The 23,870-nt window shown below is 36.2% G+C and overlaps 1 protein-coding gene and 1 long non-coding RNA gene across 4 annotated transcripts in view; one reads left to right on the top strand and one right to left on the bottom strand.

The window, feature by feature from the left end:
• LOC118195605 (protein c-ets-1-A-like) overlaps positions 1 to 23,870 on the top strand; it is a 406,827-nt gene that overhangs the window by 83,477 nt on the left and 299,480 nt on the right. The window lies entirely within an intron of this gene.
• Positions 1 to 23,870, bottom strand: part of LOC146998161 (uncharacterized) — a 132,989-nt gene that overhangs the window by 750 nt on the left and 108,369 nt on the right. The window lies entirely within an intron of this gene.

Consider the following 23,870-nt stretch of genomic DNA (forward strand, 5'->3'; position numbering starts at 1 on the left):
TGGATTACTCTAAAATATTTATTTCTATCAACTTTGATATTATGAACTAAAAGAAGCTGAGCGACGATTAAAACTTCACTCATAGTGATAAGGTAAGAAAGGACTTACAAAAGGATTTATCGGAAACAAAGAATTGGATTGTTTGTTTTTAAGTAAATTTCGAAGTTTTTCTTTTTCTCGCTTTATTCTTCATTTACCTTTTTATTTATATCTGAGCCGAACACTCATTGTAATCGAACCCGCTTAATACTACCTCGAAGTCGTAATTCTAACCTCTTGTAGCCCAGAATGTACAATGGACTGCTAAAACAATTCTAGTTGCGTATTTACGGCCAATTCATTACAAGCTTGCCTGGCGTTTACTGCTGGATTTGTAGTGCGTGTCTCGCCTAATGAATGGCTCTGTCGTCACGCTTGCTTGCATTTCACTTCACTTCAATGTAGTAGCGCCATTATTCATTGGAGCTTTGTCGGTGAAGAATCAGTTTAGAAAACAATGGGCGAATATCTGAGTTGGGTTGAATTTTATGGCTTGGTCCGCGTCTTCTTGGGCTATTCGTGTTTCAAATTTATCAACGAATGATGATATTGAAACATTTGCGCGAAAAATTTCAGGAAAGAACAAAGGATTTCCGATGCCCTATTCTGTCCATAGCTGATTCTTTCGGAATAACTTTCCCATAGCGAAAATCGAAATAAAAAAAGGCTAGAAACATTTTTGAATGCTGTAGCCTGGAACTATTTAACTAGAATATATTGGCAGAGTTTGCTTTTGGGATTGGTTCTGATTTATGTACGATATTGTATCATCATAACAATATTTCTTAGGAATCAAAATTCCAATATTCTGCACTTTGGTTAAAATTTTTGAAAAACTAATTCATCGAAAACTCAGAATTTCGATAGACACAGAAAAGAGCTTAAAAAAGTCTGCGTATTTCATAGAAACGAAAATAAGAGTCGAATAATAGCAATAATTAATGAATTGTTAAATATAAAAATCGTGAAAAGATTATTAATGTTTATTAAAAGATTATAAACTAGTTTGGGAAAATTTATCATCTTATTTATTAATAAAAATACATAAAAAGTGAAATTCAATTATATATTATTATATTTTTATTTTTAAAGCTAACTTCAACTTACTTTAACTAACATAAATTTTAGTTAAGCGTTCACTTAACTTTAGCCTTTTTAACAATTTTAAAGCATTTCGCTAAAATCTGAATTTCTATTCTTTAAGAATCCAAAATACTCAGTGCCTCTTTGATAAAATTTTACTTGAAAAAAAATTTTAAATAAATAAATTAAAAATGTAAAGATTTTTATTGTTGTTAATTCTAAATTATATTTAGAACATACTTGCTGTTATTAAATTTTTTTGATTGGGAAATACAAATTCGTTTTTTGAAAGTCAGCATTCACTTTCTTTTTGTGTACGAGTTTAAAAAAATTCTTTTCGTGAATTCTGGTCTGTCTTCTTTTTTAAACGTAATTTTTTTTACTTGCAAATATGTAATATTTCGAATTCGTAATTCATCAGAATTATCTGTTCTGACATTCAGATTTTATTCTTTATATGAGAAAAACCTATATGTATATGTCGCTATGCATGACCAAGAGGCGAAATAAATAGAGAATAGTAACTGTGACATCTACTTTCATAATTTTATACAACAACAATTTTATTTGAAATCAACTGGACATAAATAACCTTCCAAGAATTCCTTAAGACTATAAAACTTAGCTCTGTAAAGCTTACTACTTCAAATATCATTTATATTTGTGTTTTTGATTATACATTTCATCATTTATATTTGCTGTGGAAATTACACATAATCATTTATATGTAATATCCAGAGCATTGATGCAAACTTTAAAACTTTGAAATTCATATTTTCGGATCTTAGGGTCCATGTAGAAATAACTCTTCTCCCCTCCTATTTACATTTGCAGATTTGAATGTAACTTGTGTGAGAAATGTTTTAACAGAATTATCAGAACCCCAAATGTAACATCCTCGCTCACTATGATATTTGCAATTATATGAGGATGAACTGAAGCAGATATAAGAACGGACATGCGGTAGTTCTATGTACCTCTGAAAAGAAAATATATGAAAATATTTCAATATGAAAGAAATTTGTTCATTCTTTTCAAGCAACAACCAAATCGTAAGTATTTATTTTCGTTTAGTCCAACGGGGTTTTGTCCCTAAGGACTATTGTTTTCGTTTTGCCATTTGCGTTGGTTCACTATAAATGTCCGTTTCACTTTTTAAACTGTTGCCACGAAATATTAGAGCCCTGCACTATATTTGAAGAAATTAAATAATGAAAAATCTGCATAAATGTATGTATATTTCTCGCATTGTGATAAAACAACTGTACAGGGAGCCATCGTATTTTGTATGACGTAATCCTACTGCGAATATTGGCATATGGAAGCACAAATTTGAAATTTGGAATTTGTTTTATTATCGATTTCATATTTTGTAAAACTTTAACGAGTTTTTGACTAACAAACTCAAGGATTTTGAAGCCAGCCTTGCCAACACTGCACGGGAAAAAACATTTTTATCTCCAGCGCGCCAAACTCTGTATCGGAAATTCTAAAGATAGGCTTAATTTAAAACTATTTTGCGATAGTGCTCTTGAACTGAATTTTATGGTTTAATTGCGAAGAACGTGATATTTAATAAATAAAGGTAACACACTAAATGTAAAAAAAAAAACGCCCCTTTGGACGTAATTTAAAATCTGAAACTTTTCAGTTTTTTTTTTTTTTTTTTTTTCCTAACCGAACCAGGAGACAAAAACTTTTGACACTTCGGGTTAATACCTACGACGTCATGATTTAAATTTAATGTAATATAACAGTTTCTCAATATTAATAAAAGATTTAACGTGGCTATGATATATGTGTCAATTATACTAACCTGAAACAAAAGAATTGTCAAAAGCAGCTATTTATTTAAAATGCTGACATTAACGAACAATTTTCGACGTACATTAACGTCACATGCAATCGCGTGCTTTCTTCAACATCAGAATATTATAGAGTCATTAGGTTAATTGGAAGCCGAGAAGATGAAAAATATGCAACCGCCTTCGCCGGGAATCGAACCACGGACCTTTGGAATACCGGCCCAGCGTGCTACCGTTACACCACGAAGGCACGCTAGGGAAGTGGGAGAAATACCTTATAATGTTACCTTATATATGTCTAATGTTTGACAATGTTATTTTTATTCCGTATTTTGTAAAACTTAACAAATTTGAAAGCGAGCAGTAGCAACACTTTTCGAAATAAAGAATTTTTGTCTCCAACGCAGAGACTGTTGCCACTCGGAAAATGAGGGCGAAAATTAGCGTTTTTCAGAGTTTTAATTTAATATCTCCTCTAATTAAAGTCGTACGATGATGAGAATGGTCGAAATGGCTTCCCACGAATTTTTGGTATCCTAGAGGAGAAGATACCTCTCTCGCAATTCAACTCCCCCGTTGTTCCGGAGGAGGTAATGCTACAAAGAAACAGACAGATAGAAGCACACAAATTTTAATAGTATAGGTTATGAGAGCCTACGTTTTTATTTTCCCGTTCCAACTAAATTAAAAATCTCTCAGTTGATATGATGATGTCCACAGATGCTGTACAGAACACAGAATACCGTATTTCCTCTCGAATTTTCCCCTTGGAGTATTTTTCCCTCCTAGCTTTATTAGTGCTAAGTTCGGTTGTAGAGACATTAGGATTTTGGGAAGCAGGCAAGATGAAAAATGAGCAATCACCTTCGCCGGGAATCGAACCACGGACCTCTGAAATACCGGCTCAGTGTGCTGACCACTACACCACGAAGGCACGCTAGGAAGGCGGGAGAAATACCTTATATACTCCCCCTTTTAAAGGGCGACTGGGGTTTTTAGGAGACCCAATCGCCAAATCCTGAGTGAGGAGAATCATCATCCAACTACCTTTTAGTTCGGGCGCCACTGTAGAGACATTAGGATTTTTCGGAAGCAGGAGAGATTAAAAATTAGCAAGGCCTTCGCCGGGAATCGAACCACGGACCTCTGAAATACCGGCTCAGTGTGCATGATCACTACACCACGAAGACAGGCTAGGAAGGCGGGAGAAATACCTTATACGGTAACTTGTAAAGTATTTGCATAAATTTTCCCTTTCTTTACTGTACGTAGTTTTTCTCCCTCAGGGCTAATTTAATGAAGAATTGTATTCTCTTCATTATTTTTATTCTGTTTCAGTATAATTAGTTTGCATTTGCATTTTTGTATTAGAATTTCATCTCTTTTATTTTCCCTTGCCTTTAATATCTGAAACGTATTTTGTGTAGATTCTTCGTTAAGCTACCCTGACGAAGCAGGGGTTCTCACACTTAAGAAACTTTCCAAACATGTGATTTTCCCTTACTTCTTTTATTTAAGTTTCAGCTGATTGTTGCTTTATATCCCGCCGATGTGTTCGATCTTTCAAAATCCCCTTTTTCTACGTTTCTCCGATATCTGTCTTGGGAATTAAAGCCAAAACTCATTCATGTGAGGTGCCCCTTGGGCTTTGCAGTATCCTCAGATATCTTTCCTAAGGTATCTCTTGTACAAAAAAAGTTTTACAAATAGCTTTACACAGTTATTGACTGGTCAAGGTCTCTCTTTATCATATTTATTTCGATTTGATTTAACTGCCTCTAACATTTGCTCCTGCGGTGAAGTTGGGGACCCCAAACATTACTTGTTTCATTGTTCAGCTACAAAAGATTTTCATCTAAAAAGAACCACTAGCACAACACAAACCCAAATGGGCTGAATTAATACTTCGTTCTTCATCAGAGAACAAAAAATTACAAGAAATTTTGACATATTGCCAAAAAAATTATTCTAATATGACTATTGCAAATTAATTTCCAAGAATTAAGTATAAAGTCAGCATCGCTTTCTAGCTTCACTTATTTGACTTTTTAACTATTAACATTTCTGAATTTTCCATACTACTCTGGCCAAAAATTTCTTCAACATTGTCATTTATGGATTTTTGGATTTATGAACATTTTAATACCTTACCTTAGTGTTTAAAATGACAGTCTCTAGGTTTTAAATTACAAAATTCTGGAGCTCACTTGTTAACAACTTTGGATTAATAAGTGGTAATAATGATTATCTTATGCTTCATCTTATGGATGTATGAACTCATAATCAAGTGGTGACTCTCATAGGTTCCTTATATAGGAGCAAGTACTCTACTTAACTTACTTAACTTTTGTATTAAATAAATATTGCATTTTATGGGATGCATAGCACTTTCAAAATTATATTGTCAAAGAAATGTTACTAAACCATTTCCTTAAATTAATATTTGTTAAAATATCTTGAATTCTATTAATATTTTTTTAATTGCCCATATTTTGTTTATATATTGTGTTTATTTATGCTTTTATTTAATATATTATTGTTCCATATTATCTAGTATGTATTGAATAGCATGATCTTATTGTGTAGTGTTTTATCAATTGTACCATGTAAATATTGTACTAAGTCAAAATCGCTGTACTTTGCTGGCATTGTTGCCCATGCAAACTTTTTTTTTTGTTTAAAATAAATATCGCATCGTCTGCCATCCCTCCCTGGTGTGGCGTAGCTTCTGGAGACAAGGGTATATCCCATGTGAGGTGAACCTCGAGTTCACTAGGCAATGGTGCCCTTGTTCTCCGGCGTAAAAGTATCCTCAGATATTAGCTCTATATGCGTCATACATTGTAATGCTAATATTACTACACTGACTACCAATAAGTATTTGGACACCTATGCAAAGGACGATATCTGCTGTCCTAAGGTACGTCACAGAGTCCGCCGGTATATATCGTGTAGGAAACAGCACCGGCTTTAGTAGCATGCAAGATGCCTCGCAGTTCAGAGCTCTCTGATTTCGAGAAAGGTATAATTATCGGGTATCACAAATGTGGCCGATCCTTAAGGGACATATCTAGCGATCTGAAGTACCCAAAATCCACAGTGGCCTATGTGATTAAGAAGTGGAAGGTGAGCGGTGAAAGTGGAAGGTGAGCGGTGATTGTTGGAATGTGCCCCGAGTCGGCAAACCAACGAAACTGGAAGATAGAGACCGACGAGTGCTGTCCAGAGAAATTCGGAAGAACCGCACCCAACCGATGGCCCTCATCCGCGAGGAGTTTCAACAGGCATCCGGGAGTATTGTTTCAATGAATACCATCCGTAAGAAAGCACATCTGCTTGGTTTTCATGGTCGTGCTGCTGCCCATAAGCCTTTGATCACAAAGTCCAACCGTACTGCTCGGTTAATGTGGTGCAAAGCACATCGAAATTGGACCGTATATCAGTGGAAACGGGTTCTTTGCAGTGACGAATCAAGGTTCACCCTTTACCGTTCGTATGGCAGGGTCTGGGTCTGGCGTCTACCTGGAGAAGTCTCCTTCCAGAATGCATTGTGCCAACAGTCAATTTCGGCGGAGGTGGAATTATTTCTGGGGTCTGGTGGTCTGGTGGAATTATGGTCTGGGGTGTTTCTCCTGGTATGGGCTGGTCCGCATTCATGGTAAGCTCAACTCCGATGTCTACTGCACTATTTTAGATGACAATGTGCTTCCTACGTTGTGGCAGTTTTACGGGTTGGACCCCTGTTACTTTCAGGACGACAATGCCAGTTGTCATGTTTCGACGTTAACCAAGGCTTGGTATGGTGCCAATGGAGTTCATCGAATGGACTGGCCTGCTCAGAATCCAGACCTGAACCCTATCGAGAAGCTCTGGGACGAGTTGCATCGCCGAATTCAGGGGTGCACTACCCGTGCAAAATCGGTGAAGGAACTTCTATGTCTTCTCCAAGCCGAGTGGAAGAAAATACCACTAGCTGTCTTACAAAGACTTGTGGAAAGTATGCCCCGGAGGGTCCACGCTGTAATTACCTCTCGTGGAGGCTCTACCAACTATTGATTTTGAATAAAGTTAGTTTTTCTTTTCTATCACAGGTGTCCAAATACCTATTGGTAGTCAGTGTATGTATTCTTATTGGAATGTAGGTTTCTTTTAAAGAAATAATATTGCAATAGTTATCAGTAATTTATCCCTGACTAGTTTTGAATTCTTAGGTTCTTAATTTAACCGCATTATTTGGAAATTAAATTACTCGCAAAATTTTCTACTCTCGATTTTTGCACGATCAAATTAATTCAAAAAGGAGTCGAAACGCGAAGAAATACGGCGTGTCCTTCTTGAACTAAAAGTTTTGGCATATAATTAATATTTCGGCTGATTAAAGTCGAACGAAGATGGGAATAGCTGAAATGGCTTCCCACGAGTTTTTGTAATCGGAAATAATGTATTTAACTTTTGGCATTGCTATTTTTATTTCATCGTAAAACTTCGAAACTTTTTATTAATAAACTTTAGGATTTTGAAAGCGAGCAGTGGCAACAACTTTCGAAATAAAGCAAATTTTCATCTCCAGCTTGAGAGACTGTTGCCACTCATAAAAAATTATCATTTTTCCGAGTTTTTAATTAATATCTCTGATTTTAGCTATTTTTTGGGGGGGGAGTGGACATCGACCTTTTCCAGGACCCAGAAAAGAAATGTAGAAAGTTTGGTGACGATAACTGTAGTAGTTCTGTATAAATAAGAATCCGAAGTTTCATGAGCATTATAGAGCTATTGATAGACCAACATTTGTTAGAAAGTATTGCGAAAGAACCTGATATTTAAAAACTGAAAACGTAATTTTTACTGCATCAAGCTGTAATTAGAGAAAACAAAGACACCACAAACCTCACCGTTGTCTTCGAAGCGTCATCACATATTGAAGGCAAATTGTCAATGAATGGTTGTTTAGAACCAGATGTTTCTTTCCATTTGAAACTTGATTCACTACTTTTAAAATAATATAATTGTAGACTTTGGGAAAGTCTAATTGCGAACTTTCCTGAATTCGAACATGCGTCTCCTGAATTTCAACATCACAGGTACAGGTAAAAGTGTTGGGAGCACCAGAAACTTCATTGAAGATAGAACAGGTATAACTTCCAAACACTAACCAAAAAGTACAAATTTAAAACCTCATGAGGTCAAGAGTCTGTGGGGCAGAGATTTGTCAAATTTGGGGGATATGGGTGAGGTTTTTTGAGGAGCGAAGGATAGAGAAAGAATGAAGCTAGTGATAGTTCTTTAAATGGAGGTTTAGAAGTTTATTATTAAGAGAGGACGACTAAAAAGGGAGAAAGGTTATTATCTTCTCATAACCTTTCTCCCTTTTAGTCGTCCTCTCTTAAAGAAGAAAACTAAAAGGCTCATTAGAAGGGTTACTGTGTAGTGGGTGAATCAATTGCTAGCCCACCAGATGAGACCAGACTCTAACAATTTGTACTTTGGGAAAGGAGAGAAATCGAATAAAGCAAGTTTTTACATTAACCTAGCATAGAATATATCATATGACATATTTAGAATAATACTTAATATATGAAAAAAAAAAACAGAAGATAAAATACAGAATAATAAGTCATATAATAAAATTTTGAATTTTTCAAATTTGGAATAAAATGTTAAAACATAGAATATATCATATGACAGATTTAAAGTTTAAATTCCAAGATGACAAGAAGTCTGCCCGTTCCCGTACAACGAGCACCATCGTAACATTGAGAAGACCTTGGCTTCAACCATCGAGAAGGGTTGGACGGTTTTCCATCCCCTCAGCTGGAACGTTCCCTCTATACAGCACTGCTGCAGATCCGAGTAGGAGTTAATTAAAGAAAAGAATCAATTTTAATCATTACCAATTATAATCGATCCTAATTTGTAAGATATTTTCTTCATCTTTACCGCTTGCCTTCGTGGTGTTATAAGGTATTTCTCCCACTTCCCTAGCATGCCTTCGTGGTGTAGTGGTTCTGCACGCTGGGCTGGTATTCCAGAGGTCCGTGGCTCGATTCCCGGCGAAGAAGGTTGCTAATTTTTCATCTCTCTGGCTTCCAAAATATCCTAATGTCTCTACAACTGGCGCCCGAACTAAAAGGGTTGTGGATGATGATTCTCCGCACCCAGGATTTGGCGACTAGGTCCCCTAAAACCCTAGTCGCCCTTTAAAAAGAGGAGTATATAAGGTATTTCTCCCACTTCCCTAGCGTGCCTTCGTTTTGCCCTCGTGGTGTAGTGGTTCTGCGCGCTGGGCCAGTATTCCAGAGGTCCGTGGTTCGATTCCCGGCGAAGGCGGTTGCTAATTTTTCATCTCTCTGGCTTCCAAAATATTCTAATGTCTCTACAGTGTAACTGGAAGCTCGTCCTCCTAGCAGTCGGGAGGCCCGGAAGCATATTTCGTAAGTGCCCATCTGTATAGCCACCCAGGGAGTGGCTTCTGGAATGGACCAATGAGCTTCCAGTAATATTTCTGTCCATTTCACATGATCTTTGCACGCTGTAAGGAGGATCGCTGAAAATAGTTTGGCATGCAATTTCCTGTACAAAGTAATTAAAGCGTTGAGGAAAGTTTTCAGTGCGAAGTTAGATCAAATATAAGCATAATTATGTATATAAATCGTAGAAGTCTTAGCAATTTTTATTGCAGTCTACACGAAAAAGATTTTCTGTAATAATAGCCAATGCACAGTTTTATTCAAAGTGAACTTTACTGATTTGTGGTCCTACACATTTACTGTGTTAAATTTCATATTAATAACTGTTTACTCGTAATGTGCATTGCCTGCACAAGAAATGCTCTTCAGAGAGCATGAATATATTTTATTCGCAACGAATATTTTTAATTTATTCGTATGCAACTTTTAATATTAGCAACAGGTATAATCAGATCATTCACAATATATATTTTGAATCTTACATTTTCAAAAATCAAAGGAAAGCAAGCACTGTGATAAGAAGATACTAGATTCATTGTAACACTTCCAGTTATTCTAGGTTTAATAATAATAATAATAATAATAATAATAATAATAATAATAATAATAATAATATACTTGAATTCTCTTAACGCACAAGTGCATTCTATTCGAGGCTCATTGTAGCTTTTTTCTCGATATAAAAAGCGATAATATGCCGCGAACTTTGATCCGAATATCAGTGCGTGATGAGTTTCTCGAAAGTAAAATGTTGACGATAAATAAATTTATAAAATAAAAGCATTACCAGATTTTCTACTAAAATGGTAGCAGCATTTATACGCCATACACATATAACTGCGAACCAAGTGTAAAATAAAATGTTAACGACAACATGCGCTCATATCCACAGTCTGAAAGATTGAACGTCACAAGAGCAATGGAAGCTCATTGGTCTATTTTTGAAACCCCTCCCGCAGTGGTGATACTTATGTACAGTTGTGAATTATGCGGCCCGGAATTCGAGTCCCGTTGATTAGATTGCTCATTTTTTACATTTTCTGCTGCAATAAGATTCATAATAATTCTACAAACTGTAAAACCAGAAATAAAAATTTAAATTTATATATACATTTTAATGCACCGTTTATCTAGCTAACGAATGAAATTTCATAGAGTAATTTAACATTTTTAGGTGTTTATTTAAGCCAAACATGCAATTCATTCTACGTCCTTTATTAATAGATATAATGTGGCATCACAGCAAACAGTGCTTAAATCATGTTTAAGAATTACCATTAAATAAAAAGTACAAGACTTATTCCTTTAATATAAAGATCTATAGCGCTGAAACAATATGTAAGGACTATTGTCTTATAGCATTTAAATAGTAGTTTAAATAACAGTGCTTTTCGGTTATGAGTAGAAGAAGTTGGAATAAAAAGAAAAATGTGATTAATAAATATAAATCGTGACAACTTAAACGTTGTTAATTAATCGTTAGAAGAGAAGCTGTGCTTGTTAAGTTATTCCTGCCTCTGAAGATTGCAGAAAGGAGCACAGCTCATAATTATGGTTCTTTTATAATTATTATTAACGAACACAATACTTTTTTTCCTATAATTAACTCCGAATGCATTAAGTATTAGATTCTTTGTGCGTAAATTTCTTTTTTCACTCGAAATAATTTTGGGCTTTCCTTTTCAATTTGAAAGCCCTAATTTATGTTTGGTATGTGTTATAAAAAGATGTAAATTCTGACCGCCCTTGTACAGTGAGCACCATCCTAATATTAAGAACACTTGGCTTCAAGCATCGAGAAGGGTTGGACGATTTGCCATCCCCTCAACTGGATCGTTCTCTCTGTACAGCACTGCGGTAGATCCGAGTTCCTTCGTTTTTTCCCCTCCATCCCAGGATGCCTTCGTGGTGTAACGGTAGACCAGTCCGCTCATATTCGAGATAGTTGAGGTTCAAGTCCCAGGGAGGGCACTGCTCATTTTAATGGCTCTTGCTTCAAAATGACCTAATAACTGTACAGTGGCGCCCAAACTAAAAAGGTGGTGAACAATAATTCGTCACCATCAGGATCTGGCGATTGGGTTTCCTAATCCCCGATCGCCCTTTGAAAGCGGGAGTATATAAGGCATTTTCTCTCTCAATCCAGCATGCCTTCGTGGTGTAACGGTAGCACATTCGTCGCGTTTTCGAGAGGTCCACGTTCCATTCCCGGCGAGGACATCAAAAGATCCTAATGACTCTACAGTGGTTTGCCTAAAAGAGGTTATGTTCTTTAAAAACAAAGGAATATTTCTTCTCATCTCATCATCACAATGTCCGCTATACAGACAGGAGATTCTTCGACTCAGCAACACTCAGAAGTGACAGGCTTAATGAACATACCGGTTACTCAGAGCATCTCGGGTCTGACTTGTGTACAATTAAATTTACAGAGATCAAGGGCAGCTACTTTAAATTTTATTGATTTTATGATTAGAAATGAAATACAGCTCGCTCTCTTACAAGAACCTTATGTCAAAGATGGCAAGATCATTGGATTACCAAACTGTAGTAAGATATTCTTTTCTGGTTCTTTTAAAGCGTTGATAATATATAACGGCCCTCTAAATCCATTTTTTGTGGCGAGAACTTTAGATGCAGTGACAATTCGCTTGCAATTTATCAATAGAAGCATTAATATTACTAACGTTTATTTCCCACCGACGGCCGATTTAGATAGCTATTTAACCGAACTTTGTTCACATATTATTCATAATGATCATTTGCTTATTGCGGGTGATTTTAATGCTACGAGTCCTCTTTGGGGTGGAAATCAAGAAGATCATAGGGCTGCTAAAGTTCTTGATTTTATCCTCGAAAACAGACTTTGTGTTCTTAATTCCTCCGATTCAGAGCCAACATTCTTAACTGTCAGAGCCAAGGGTTGGCCTGATATTACATTAGCTTCATCTCCTTTTGCAATTTCTATTACAAATTGGAGGGTGTTGACAGGTTTGTCTATTAGTAATCATCAAATTATTTTGTTTGAAATTGGAATCTCGGAAGACATAATTTTGAAACGTAGATTTAAAACTTCATATGGTGGACATGAAAAATTTATTGAAAAACTTCGTCCACGAATTTCTCAATTTATAAATTTATTTGAATCTAATACTTCTCGAGAGGATTTAGAAAATAACTACGACTTTTTTATTGGTTCATTGATGGATGCAGCAACAGCGTCCTATAAGTCGAAAAGAGTACGGATTAAAACCTCTACATCATGGTGGTCTGACTCGCTCACAATAAAAAGGAACAAAGTTTGCGCTTTGAGGAGACGTATGCAAAAAGAAAGGGATGACAATATAAGGCATTCACTTAAATTTCTTATAAGAAGGAACTAGCAATTTTTAAAAGATTGATTATAAAGACAAAAAGTGAATCTTGGAAGCCATTTTGTGCTGCTATTGAAAATCCTTATGGCATCACTCAAAAGATTGCAGTGGACAGAGTATTTCGACCTCTTCAGCTGCCAGTAGAGGTAGCTCCGGACTGTACTTCTCTGGGAGAGAAATATAAAAAAAAATTTAGATGAGTTATTTCCATTGGATTTGGAGATTGACGATATGAATTTACATAAAGTAATGCGAGAAAAATTTAAAAATCAAACTTGGAATTCTACTTTAAGTGACTCTGCCCTCCTGGAGCTTGAGGAGTTAGAAAATACAATTCGTTCTCTACCGTCTAAGAAGGCCCTCGGACCAGACGGTCTTGATAATATTATCATAAAGATACTTTTCAAAGAATTCCCCCAATTGTTGTTATTTTTATATCGAACATGTTGGAAATTGGCTTTATTTCCACGGCAGATGAAAATTGCCGAAATAGTTTTATTTGGCAAAAAAGGTAAAGATCCTGCTATTTTGTCTTCTTATAGACCAGTGAGTCTTCTTTCTTCTTTAAATAAACTCTTTGAAAAATTAATATTGAACAGACTAAATTATTTTCTAACTGAAAAATAAAGTGATCAGCGACTTTCAATTTGGATTTAAAAAGGGGGTTTCAACTGAAATGGCTGTTTTTAATCTGCTAAACACAGTAAAAGGCAACAAGGATGGTAACAGGCACACGTTAATCATCTCCATTGATATACGTGGTGCATTTGACACGGTCTGGTGGCCTGACATAATTGATGCATTGGATAGCGCAAACTGCCCTGTAGAAATTTTGAATTTAATTCGAAATTATTTGGAACAACGCAAAATTCAATTAACCCTGGATAATGAAATTTTAATAAAAGATTTGCAAAGAGGCTGTCCACAGGGTTCCTGTTTAGGACCAACCCTGTGGAACTTAGTCGCTAATACGGCCTTTGGTATGTTTGAAAATACTGAACAAGTGACTCTGCAAGCTTATGCCGATGATTTTCTGTTAATTATCTCAGGCGTAAAGGACATTGAAGTAAGAGCTCAACAAGCGATTAATAAGTTTGTAGAGTGGGCAGACATGCATAAATTAAGAATTTCTGAAGAAAAAACTATGTTTTTTATCGGTAGGAAAAGAAAAATACGTCGAAATCCGTCTATTAAAATCCATGGAAGGCCCATAAAATGTGCAAACACCTTGAAATAATTAGGCTTTGTTATCAGCAATACGCTGTCTTGGTTTCCACATGTGAAACATCTTAAACAGAGATGTGCCGTTCTTACGAATGGCATGACAAAGACTATGGGCCTTAATTGGGGTACTTCCCCAAAAATCTTGCGGCTGTGGTATAAAACAATCACTGAAAGAGTTCTTTTGTACGAAATCTCCATTTGGGGTTCTGATATGATCAAAACTATGAGTGGCTTACTGAATTCAATACAGAGGCATCAGCTATTACTTATTTCCAAAGGTTATAGAACAACCTCGACAGCCTCACTGCAGATTTTGGCGGGTATACCTCCATTAGATCTGCAGGCTCAAAGAGACTCTTTCTTAGGACGGATCCTAAGATTACGATTGAATGGGGATTTATGGAACCAACATCACCTAGTAAATGATTATGAACTATGGGTTCCATCTAAACTTGGCCATCCTGTCTCTTTAAAACTCAAATCTGCAGTCAATTTATACTATACGGCTCCAGTAGCCAATGACATTGCTCTATTTACAGATGGTTCTAAAACTGAACGTGGAACAGGTTGTGCATTTTGTGTATTTAACAATACTCAAGAGGTATATACATGGACTCGTAGGCTTGATAACAGAAATACTGTTTTTCAGGCAGAACTTTTAGCGATAAACGCTGCTCTCACTTAAAAAGAAATCTATCGGGCAAGATTAAGATCTTAAGTGATTCATTATCTAGTCTGCAGGCTATCTTAGACATTACGAATAGAAATCCGATTGTACAAGTTATTCAAGAGAAATTGCTAAGATTTAATTCATCTGAAAGACACCTTTTTACCTGGGTGCCAGCTCATGTTGGCATACTGGGCAACGAAGAAGCAGATACTTTAGCTAAATGGGCTGCTAATGATATCAACGGAATTGAAAATCCCACGAAATTGCCTTTTTCACATTTGAAGAGCAAGACTTTAAAGTACACCTCATTCTTTCATCGATAATCTCATTGATTCTATGCGTCGCAGATATGCGACAGTCTTGGAAAACAATACTTATTGAAACTCATTTGTAACCTAAATATGACATTTTTTATATAATAAGCACAAATCAGGTATGCTTTATTTACCGAAAAATATCGTCAATAAATTTTAATTATTGCTTGTGCGTTGCTTGTTTTTCTTTCCTGCCAGCTTAAAACTCCTGTATATTATACATCAGACGCCAAAACATTCGCTCATCCGAAGTTTATACCCAAATTCATAATAACATCTCCTAATTATTTCCGAGCAGTGTATTAAAAACATATTATATAAATGTGGTTTTGGAAATGTGAAAGATTTTCACACCTAAGTAACTTTCCAGACTCCGTGATATAAAGGAAAGATTCCTCCCGACGAATACTGCAATTAATTCTTTGGCAAACTATTGTTCCATGGAAATGGAAAATCCATACTTAAAGAATATTATGAAATTCGCACTGCTTGTGAAATGGCAGGAAAGATGGACTAATGACTCCACAGGAAGACGAGTCTTCTCTTTCTTTCCAAAAATTTCACTCAGTCAAAGAAGCACATCGAATTTTTATACTCAATTTTTCACTGGTCATGGACCTTTTAATACATATCTCTTTCGATTTGGACTACGTACGACTGAGCTTTGTTCTTGCGGGAAGTTGGGAGACCTTGAACACGTTATCTTTCACTGTCCATTTACTAAAAAACTTCACTTGAATAAACCTTTAGATTAACACAGGCCAAAATGGGCTGAACTGATATTAAAAAACTCTAGTGAGAGTAAGAAATTTAAGGAAATTATGCTTTTTCTGTCAGGAATTAAATTTTTCTGTAAATAATTCTCTCAGATCATCTCTATTGGGAGTGAGTAATTGACTTAAGCGACTGTTAGATTTTTACTGCATAATGGTAATTGTTTAAATTTTGTGTTTGATGCTTATTATTGTTCAGTTTTGTTGTTTCCACTACTTATGTTACTGATTTAAAATTAGAAGTGGTTTTACGTAGAACAGACGTATCTGACATTGAATGCATCTATGCTCTTATAAATTGTAACGGTTACTTGTAGCCTATTACTTTCTTATATTGTACAAATAGTCGATTTTATTTGAGACGCACATAGTATTTGGTGTATGGTACTGAAATCGTTCTTAATCATATATATCACATGATTATTTTGTTCAGTTTTGAAATTGTTAATTAAATTTAACAGAAAATGTTTGTGACAATTTTAATTATTTTGCATATTTTAATGCATTCTTTTGTAATTGAATTGATTCGCTTTGGTGAATTTGATAGGCATTAATTGTGCATTCTATTATAAAAATTTGCATTCATGATAGTTACTTTATATTAATTTTCTTTACTTTAATCTTGAATGCAGTTTGCATTTGATTTTGAAATTCTGTAAAATTTTATGTCGGCATTTTTCTAGTATTGCATTTGTCTTAGCGATGCCAGCAAACCTAATCTAGAATAATTATTTTGTATACCTTTTTGCACTTTTCTGAATTGAATAGTTGACCTGTTTTTGTGAATTTGATTGGTTTTACTTGAGTTCTCTATTGTAAAATGTGCATTTAAGGCAGTATTTTATAATAATTTTCTTTGACTTATTTTTGAATATTTGACTTATTTTTGAATGAATGTGGTTTTTGAATTGGAAATTTTTCATATCTTTATGTTGGCATTATTCTTGTACTGTATTTCTATCGCGTTGCCAGCAAACCTGATGTAGAGTTTTTATATTACTTGGAGTGGTTTTGTTTTTAAACCAAATTTATGTTTTGTATTGTAATAATATCTCAGGTTCAGTGTATTTTATGATAATATTGTTCAGTTATCAAAGTTATTGGTTCTTAATTCTGAATTCATATGAAGAAATTTTATTTGGTAGTTTATTATTGTCTTAGTTTATCTTTATGCATTTTTTCTAAATTGAATGGTTCTTCTTGATATTGTGAATCTAATTGAAATTAATTGTGTATAATACAGTAATGGATGTATTATATTTTGTTTGTTTGTTTGTACCATAGTTTTTATTTAAATTAGTTGGACTCAGTTTTGAAAGTATTTCGTATTTTCAGTACAAATTATGAAAGTATACTCGGTTTATTGTTTGAATGCTATAGGTACTACTTGTAACATGTTTTCTTTAGGGTCTATTAATGACTATGTTACTTATGTCCTTGTGTTGTTGAAGGCCTTGTATGCCACTGTAAACTTGTTCTGCTTAGTTATAATAAATAGCTTCTGGAGGCAGGGGCTTTAATCCGTGTAAGGCAGACATCATGTCAGCTAGGTAATGGAGCCCCTGTTCTCTGGTTAACAGTATTTATACTTATCTTAGCAAGCCTTTTCCACAGGTTTTAAATTAGAGCGCAGACGGAAAGCAAAGACTGAGTTCTGTCACAACTCCAAAGCGGCGAGAGTGGAGTTGGAGAAATACACAGATATGTGCAATTTCTGCTACATATCGATATTGCCGCCTAATTCCGCTTAAAAACAAGAACAAATGTGGCTGAACCAGTAGCCTAAAAAACATTCGCTCCAATCGTCTCGGGAGTGAGAAGATATTTTGGATAAATTGTAAGGATCTTAAGTTTTACTAACGTTTATTTTATTTTAAATCTTTACTATCACTTCTTATTTTCTACTTCCGGCCACAATTATAAGCGTGAAGGAGTTTATGCAAAGTTGTCTGGCGAACGCCAAGTATTTAAGTGTGGCCTTTTTGCCAAGCAGAAGAGAGGAAGCCGTGAGTTCGAAGCAGGCCGCTTACCTTAGAAGTTACGCAGTTGCTACTTTGCCTTCCAGGCCAGAGGTTTTAATCCTCTTGATAAATTAAACGTATTGTAGTGTTCACAGTCTCTGTGCTACATACGCTTCCTGTTATTATAAGGCCAATCTTATTCTAAAGTTAAATTAGAGTTTAGTTTTATTTTGATATCTTTTAAGTTAGACCCCGAGTGGAGGGTCATTGTATTCCGAAGTACGGAAGTCATTGTATATAAAGAAAAATAAAGGGTTTTGTATACCCTTCGTCTGTATCCTGTCTACTTACTACAATTAGTGAACATAGCTTTAGTAAGCTCTCTGTTCTAGTCAGGTCATTGTATGTTTCCGAAGAAGGTTAGAAGAAACATTGAACCTGATAGTGGCGCCCGACGAAGAATAACCATGGCCGAGTTTCAAGAAGAACCTGTGCTGCCTGCAGAAACGGCTCAGAATCCAGAAATGCCAGCTGCCGCCCTGGAAGGATTTGGGTACATTGTCCAGACCATGCGCGCTTCGATGAAACCAGAAGCAACGTTTAATGGAAACTCACAGGTAACCAGTTTTTTGGAAAAATTGGATGACCACTTCATGCTCTACCCCGTGCACGAGTTTCAAAAAGTTACCTTAGCTACCAGCGCTTTGAGGGGCCAAGCGCTTAACTGGTTCAAATGTATCGGCAGAAGTCTCTTGGGTCAAGCAGGAAGTCCCACCTATACCTACGAAAATTTCAAGACTGCCCTACTAAAAGCCTTCCCTGTTGTAAGGGATCGTGCGAAATTAGAAACAGAACTTTTCAGTATATATCAACAAAGAATGGAAAACCTCTCGAGTTTTATTTTAAGAAAAATTCACGTTTTCAAGCTCTTGTATGGAAACCGTCCGGATCCTGAAATAATTCAAGTGATTTTGCCGAGGTTACTACCCCAAGTGCAAGACTTTATTGAATTACGAAATCCGACTACACTGGAAAAGTTATTTGAGCTAGCAATCCAGTTTGAAAGTAGAAGAACGGCGGACGTCGAAAGAAGACGCCAATATCAACAGCGAAACCAATTTGGTACGCCAAGACTACAGCAAACTCAAGCACATGGCTACGGAGAAAAAGCGAATCAGTGGGCAAGGAAACCCGAGCATTCAAAAACAGCCGGCGAACGTCGACAGTTCAATAGCAACCCAGGAAAAAAGTCTCAAGGCCAGTGGAGAAAGAAGGAAAAATAATTTAAACTAAAACGGATTTCTGCTGACGAGAGGGTGCGGAAATCCGAAGGCCACGAAAACCCCTCTTCCTACAAGTTAAATACAGTAATGGTGAAAAATTTAACTCTTCCGAAGATTGAAGTCTTGGTAAATAATATCCCGGCCACCGCACTCCTGGATACCGGCGCGCAGTGTTCCTGTGTGGCAGAAGTCTTTTTTAGAAAGTATTTTCGCAAATACCGCATATATAATGCGGATAATACAACAGTATTAGCGGCGCAAGGAGAACAATGTAAGTGCGTAGGTAAAGTACCTTTGTACATCCGTATCAAGGACGAACAAGTAAAGGTGATGTTTTTTATAGTAAAGAATTTGCAAGCACACTTAATACTAGGAATAGACTTTCTTTCAGACGCACAAGCTACACTGGATTTTAATGAAGCGTCTCTTAAGCTGACGATGAAACCAGTGCGTGTAGAAAAGGTTGAACCGCCAAGGTTAAATCTTGACCACCTGCCTAATGATGACCAAGATAGAATCCGACAAGTGGTAAGTGAATTTGCTTCCTTATTTAGTGATATTCCAGGATTTACCCAGGTTACTAACCATAGTATTGACACTGGAGATGCATTGCCGGTTCGTCAAAAACCATACCGGTATGATAAGAATAAGGAAAAAATTATAGAACGGCATATTACCGATATGCTACGTAAAAAGATCATAACGCCTATCTCAAGTAGTTATGCTAGTCCGGTGGTTTTATGTAAGAAAAATAATGATTATCCTTTGGAGCATCCAAAAAGGTGGAGATTCGCTATTGATTACCGTAAATTAAATTCCATAACGAAATATCCGGTATATCCGTTACCGATTATAGAAGAAATTTTAAGGAACATAAAATCAACCAAATTTATGACGGCTTTAGACTTAACGAATGGTTATTTTCAAATAGGGATCAGGCCTGAGGACGTGCCTAAGACTGCTTTTATAACCAAGTCTGGCACTTATGCATTTTTGCGAATGCCGTTTGGCCTTTCAGGCGCCCCAGCAACATTTCAGCGATGCATGGACATTATGTTAAGACCTGTTCTCGGAAAGTCCACATTTATCTATTTAGACGATATCATTATTACTAGTGATAATCTAGACCAACATGTACAGGATTTAAGACAGGTGTTTTCTTTATTAAATGAGGCCGGTCTAAAAGTTAATGTCGAAAAATGCAAATTTGCAGCCCCTGAATTAAAATATTTAGGTTACAAAATATCGCAAAAAGGGATCGAGACAGATGAATCAAAAATAATCGCTGTACAAAAGTATCCGACTCCAAACACGGCAAAGAAGCTCTCTTCTTTTCTAGGACTTTGTTCATATTATAGGTCCTTTATAAAAGATTTTGCGGCTATCGCTGAGCCATTGTTAAAATTAAAAAGGAAAAAGGCAAGATTCTCGTGGACGGCCGAAGCCAATAGTGCTTTCGAAAAATTAAAACAAGCATTAACGCAAGCCCCTGTGTTGAAATTTCCTGAAAAGGATGAAAATTTAGAAATTTCAGCGGATGCTTCGGATTATGCGGTAGGAGCGGTACTTTCGCAAAATCAGCAGCCCGTGGCATTTTTTAGCCGAACTTTAAATCAAACACAAAGAAACTACTCCGCGACCGAGAGAGAGGCACTTGCAGTTCTGTTAGCAGCGCAAAAGTTCCGAGTCTATTTTGGAAAGGCGCCCATAACAGTATATTCTGATCATGCGGCGGTAACTAGATTGTACTCTGGGAAAAATTTATCCCCAAGGTTAATAAGATGGGCACTCAAGCTGCAAGAATATAATCTGGTAATCAAGCATACCCCCGGAAAGGAAAATATCGTAGCAGATGCCCTGTCACGAATTAAATTAGACGAACAGGGTAATACCGTAAAAGTTGCAATGCTGACAGCGTGTACAATAAATTCCCGAGAAACTGTAATAACCGAACTGGGTAAGGATCCTGAGTTTGGAAGTATTTATGAGTATTTGAAGGATCCTGAAAATTTTAGCCACCAAGATATTGTGGCGATAAGAAATAGGGCGGCCCATTATGAACTAATAGATGGTCTATTATTTTATACAAAAACTACGAATTCCAACAACGAATTTCGACCTGTTATCCCAGCTAGTCTTAGATTAAATATCCTGCAAGAGCTCCATGACAGCCCTTTAGCTTCTCATGCTGGTATTCGAAAAACTACACAACGCGTACGCGAGGCAGTCTACTTTCCTGAACTGCAAAAGTTAACAAGGGCGTATGTCCAGTCCTGCCCAACATGTCAAGCCGTTAATTATATTAATTTCCGCCCGGCCGGGTTTCTAAATAGTATTAAATCCGAATTTCCAAATGAAATAATCGGCATCGATTTATTGGGCCCTTTCCCAAAAAGTCAGTTAAACAAAAGTCGCTATCTCCTTGTTATAGTTGATCATTTTAGTAAATGGACCGAAATTGTTCCCTTAAAACGAGCCTCCGCGAAATTAGTTACCGATTCTATTTTAAATAAATATATTTTAAAATACGGGGCGCCCCTAAAAGTTATATCGGATAATGGTCCTCAATTTGTAAGTAATATATTTGAAGACATGTGTCAAAAACTGGGCATACGTCATTTAAAAATGGTCCCGTATCGGCCGCAATCAAATATAGCGGAACGGGTCAACAGAAATATAGTGAAAATTATCCGTAGTTATGTTAAAAATTTTCATAAAAGCTGGGATAACTATGTCAATGAATTTGCTTTCGCCCTTAGGACCGCAAAACATGATACAACGGGCAAAACTCCTGCTGAGTTATTTCTAGGCAGAAAGGTTATAACACCGTTAGATAAACTATTTTATGTGCAACAAAGAGCCCCAGAATTTAAAATGGGTGATATAGAAAAACTAATAAAAGAAGCAAAAAAGAATACGGAAGTAGCACAAAGAAAACAAAAATTGTATTATGACTTGAAACGACGGGGAGTAACTTATAAAGTAGGGGATGAAGTACTAAAAATTAAGCATTCACTTTCTTCAGCACCAGAAGATAAAACTGCCAAATTTTTTCCACGCTTTGAAGGACCATATGTTATAGAAAAAATAACTCACGCTGTTGTAGTGTTAAAGGCAAGAAATGGTGAAACCTGTTCCGCAAACATTGATCAAATCAAGCCCTACTTCGATCGTAATAAAATGCAAATCTTTTCAGATCTTTTGCAGGATCCGGTACGGCAGACACCGCAGGTACAAGTTCCAGAGGTGGGAAAACGACAAGTACAAGGGCAAGCCAATGAGAGACAGAAGCAAGTGAAAAGAAAATTGCCCCGCGGAAAAACTGAAGGTAAAAAGAAAAAGAAGCCGTTCCACCGTCCAAAAAACAGAGTTCACGAACACCCCCAGAATGAAGAAGGGAGAAGGACGACGTATGTGGAAAAGACCGGGAGAAAGGACGGCAACTATAACCCGGCTGTGAAACGGAAGATTGACTCATCCGACAGAACTCTCCGCAGCAAAAGTCGCCGAACTGCGGAAGGGCCATCAGCGGCGGAGGAAAAAGTACAAGAAAAATTTGAACGGCCAACAACGAGGTCCAAGCAGGATCACGACAGATGTTTCCCGGTTCCACCAAGACCAGCTGCCTTCAAACGGCCAAGACCACAAGCAGAGCACAAAAGGAAGATGTTCAAGGGTGGCCGTAGTGGTGAAAAACGGAAGCTTCCAGAGGAAAGCACTGAAGGGCGAGCCCGTACGAGAAGGAGGATCAACCAAGCTACGGTCTGCAGCACCTTTAAAGACTGGGCCCAGAAAAGGATGTCTGAATATTACAAAGATAAGTAAAATTTTATGTTACTTTACAAACTTAAGTTAATCTTTCATTCTTACTGCAAGTGGCAGATTTCAAGAAGTTTTACCTCATGCGAGGTCTACCTTTATCGCCAAAAGGGCGAGAAATGAGTTGTGACCGATTTTCTTATTATGTTTTTCAATTACTCGCGCGTAAAACTAAAGTTGATGTATAATAGCGTTGTATAAAGACTTAAATATTGTAAAAAGTTATTGTATAAATTTTATTTAAAACATTCTAACAAGAAAGAAGTTTTAGTCTGAAAGACTTTTTGAAATGTAGTATTATTTCAATGTAGAAAGAATTGGCACTTGCTTTGAAAAGAATAGAAGTTAACAATGTACTACTAATGTATGTTTTCAAATGTGTAAAATTAACGGCATCTTGATATGTTGTTGTATACATGTGAACTGTTATTTTGAATGTTTAGAAATACCGTGATATGGTAAAAGTGAAAGTAATGTTAAAAATTTGTTATTCGTGTGACTGTAAAGATTAAATCATGGTGAATATGTGTTAAAGGTTGAATGATGTAGTTAGGCTCTCTGACGCTACACTTTAGAGTTAGCCACTTTCAGAATAGTACCTCAGGGTCTAGAGTTGAAATTAGGGTGTGTTAAGAGGTCTCGTATGTTGAATTTTAACACGTTAGTGTTTTGATTGTAGGAGGAAGTGTTGAACACATAGACAGAAACACATTCGTGTTTTGTGTTTTTACAACACATGTCAGAGAGCACGGGGAGAGATAATTAAAATAGTCATGAATGAAATAAGAATGTTAAGAAAAGTATATTCTATATGTTATTTGCAATGTCATTCTGTAACATTTCATTAAACTAGTTTTCCTTCCAGATCTCTGGAAGGAACCAGGATTGAATAAAGCTCCTGTTTAGATGCAGTACAGATGAAAAAGAAAAAAGATTGTTGTATATTCCGGGAGCTGCTATTGTAACAAATTTCTTTCTTTTAAAATTTTCTAGTTTCTAGCTAAGTTATGATTGTAAAAGGTTGGCCTCGCGTTAGTTTCTAGAGCTAAAAGTTTTCA

The sequence above is a fragment of the Stegodyphus dumicola genome, chromosome 3 (genome assembly GCF_044657685.1).
Source record: "Stegodyphus dumicola isolate Sdum_Otavi_A_Nest chromosome 3, ASM4465768v1".
Lineage (NCBI taxonomy): Eukaryota > Metazoa > Arthropoda > Arachnida > Araneae > Eresidae > Stegodyphus > Stegodyphus dumicola.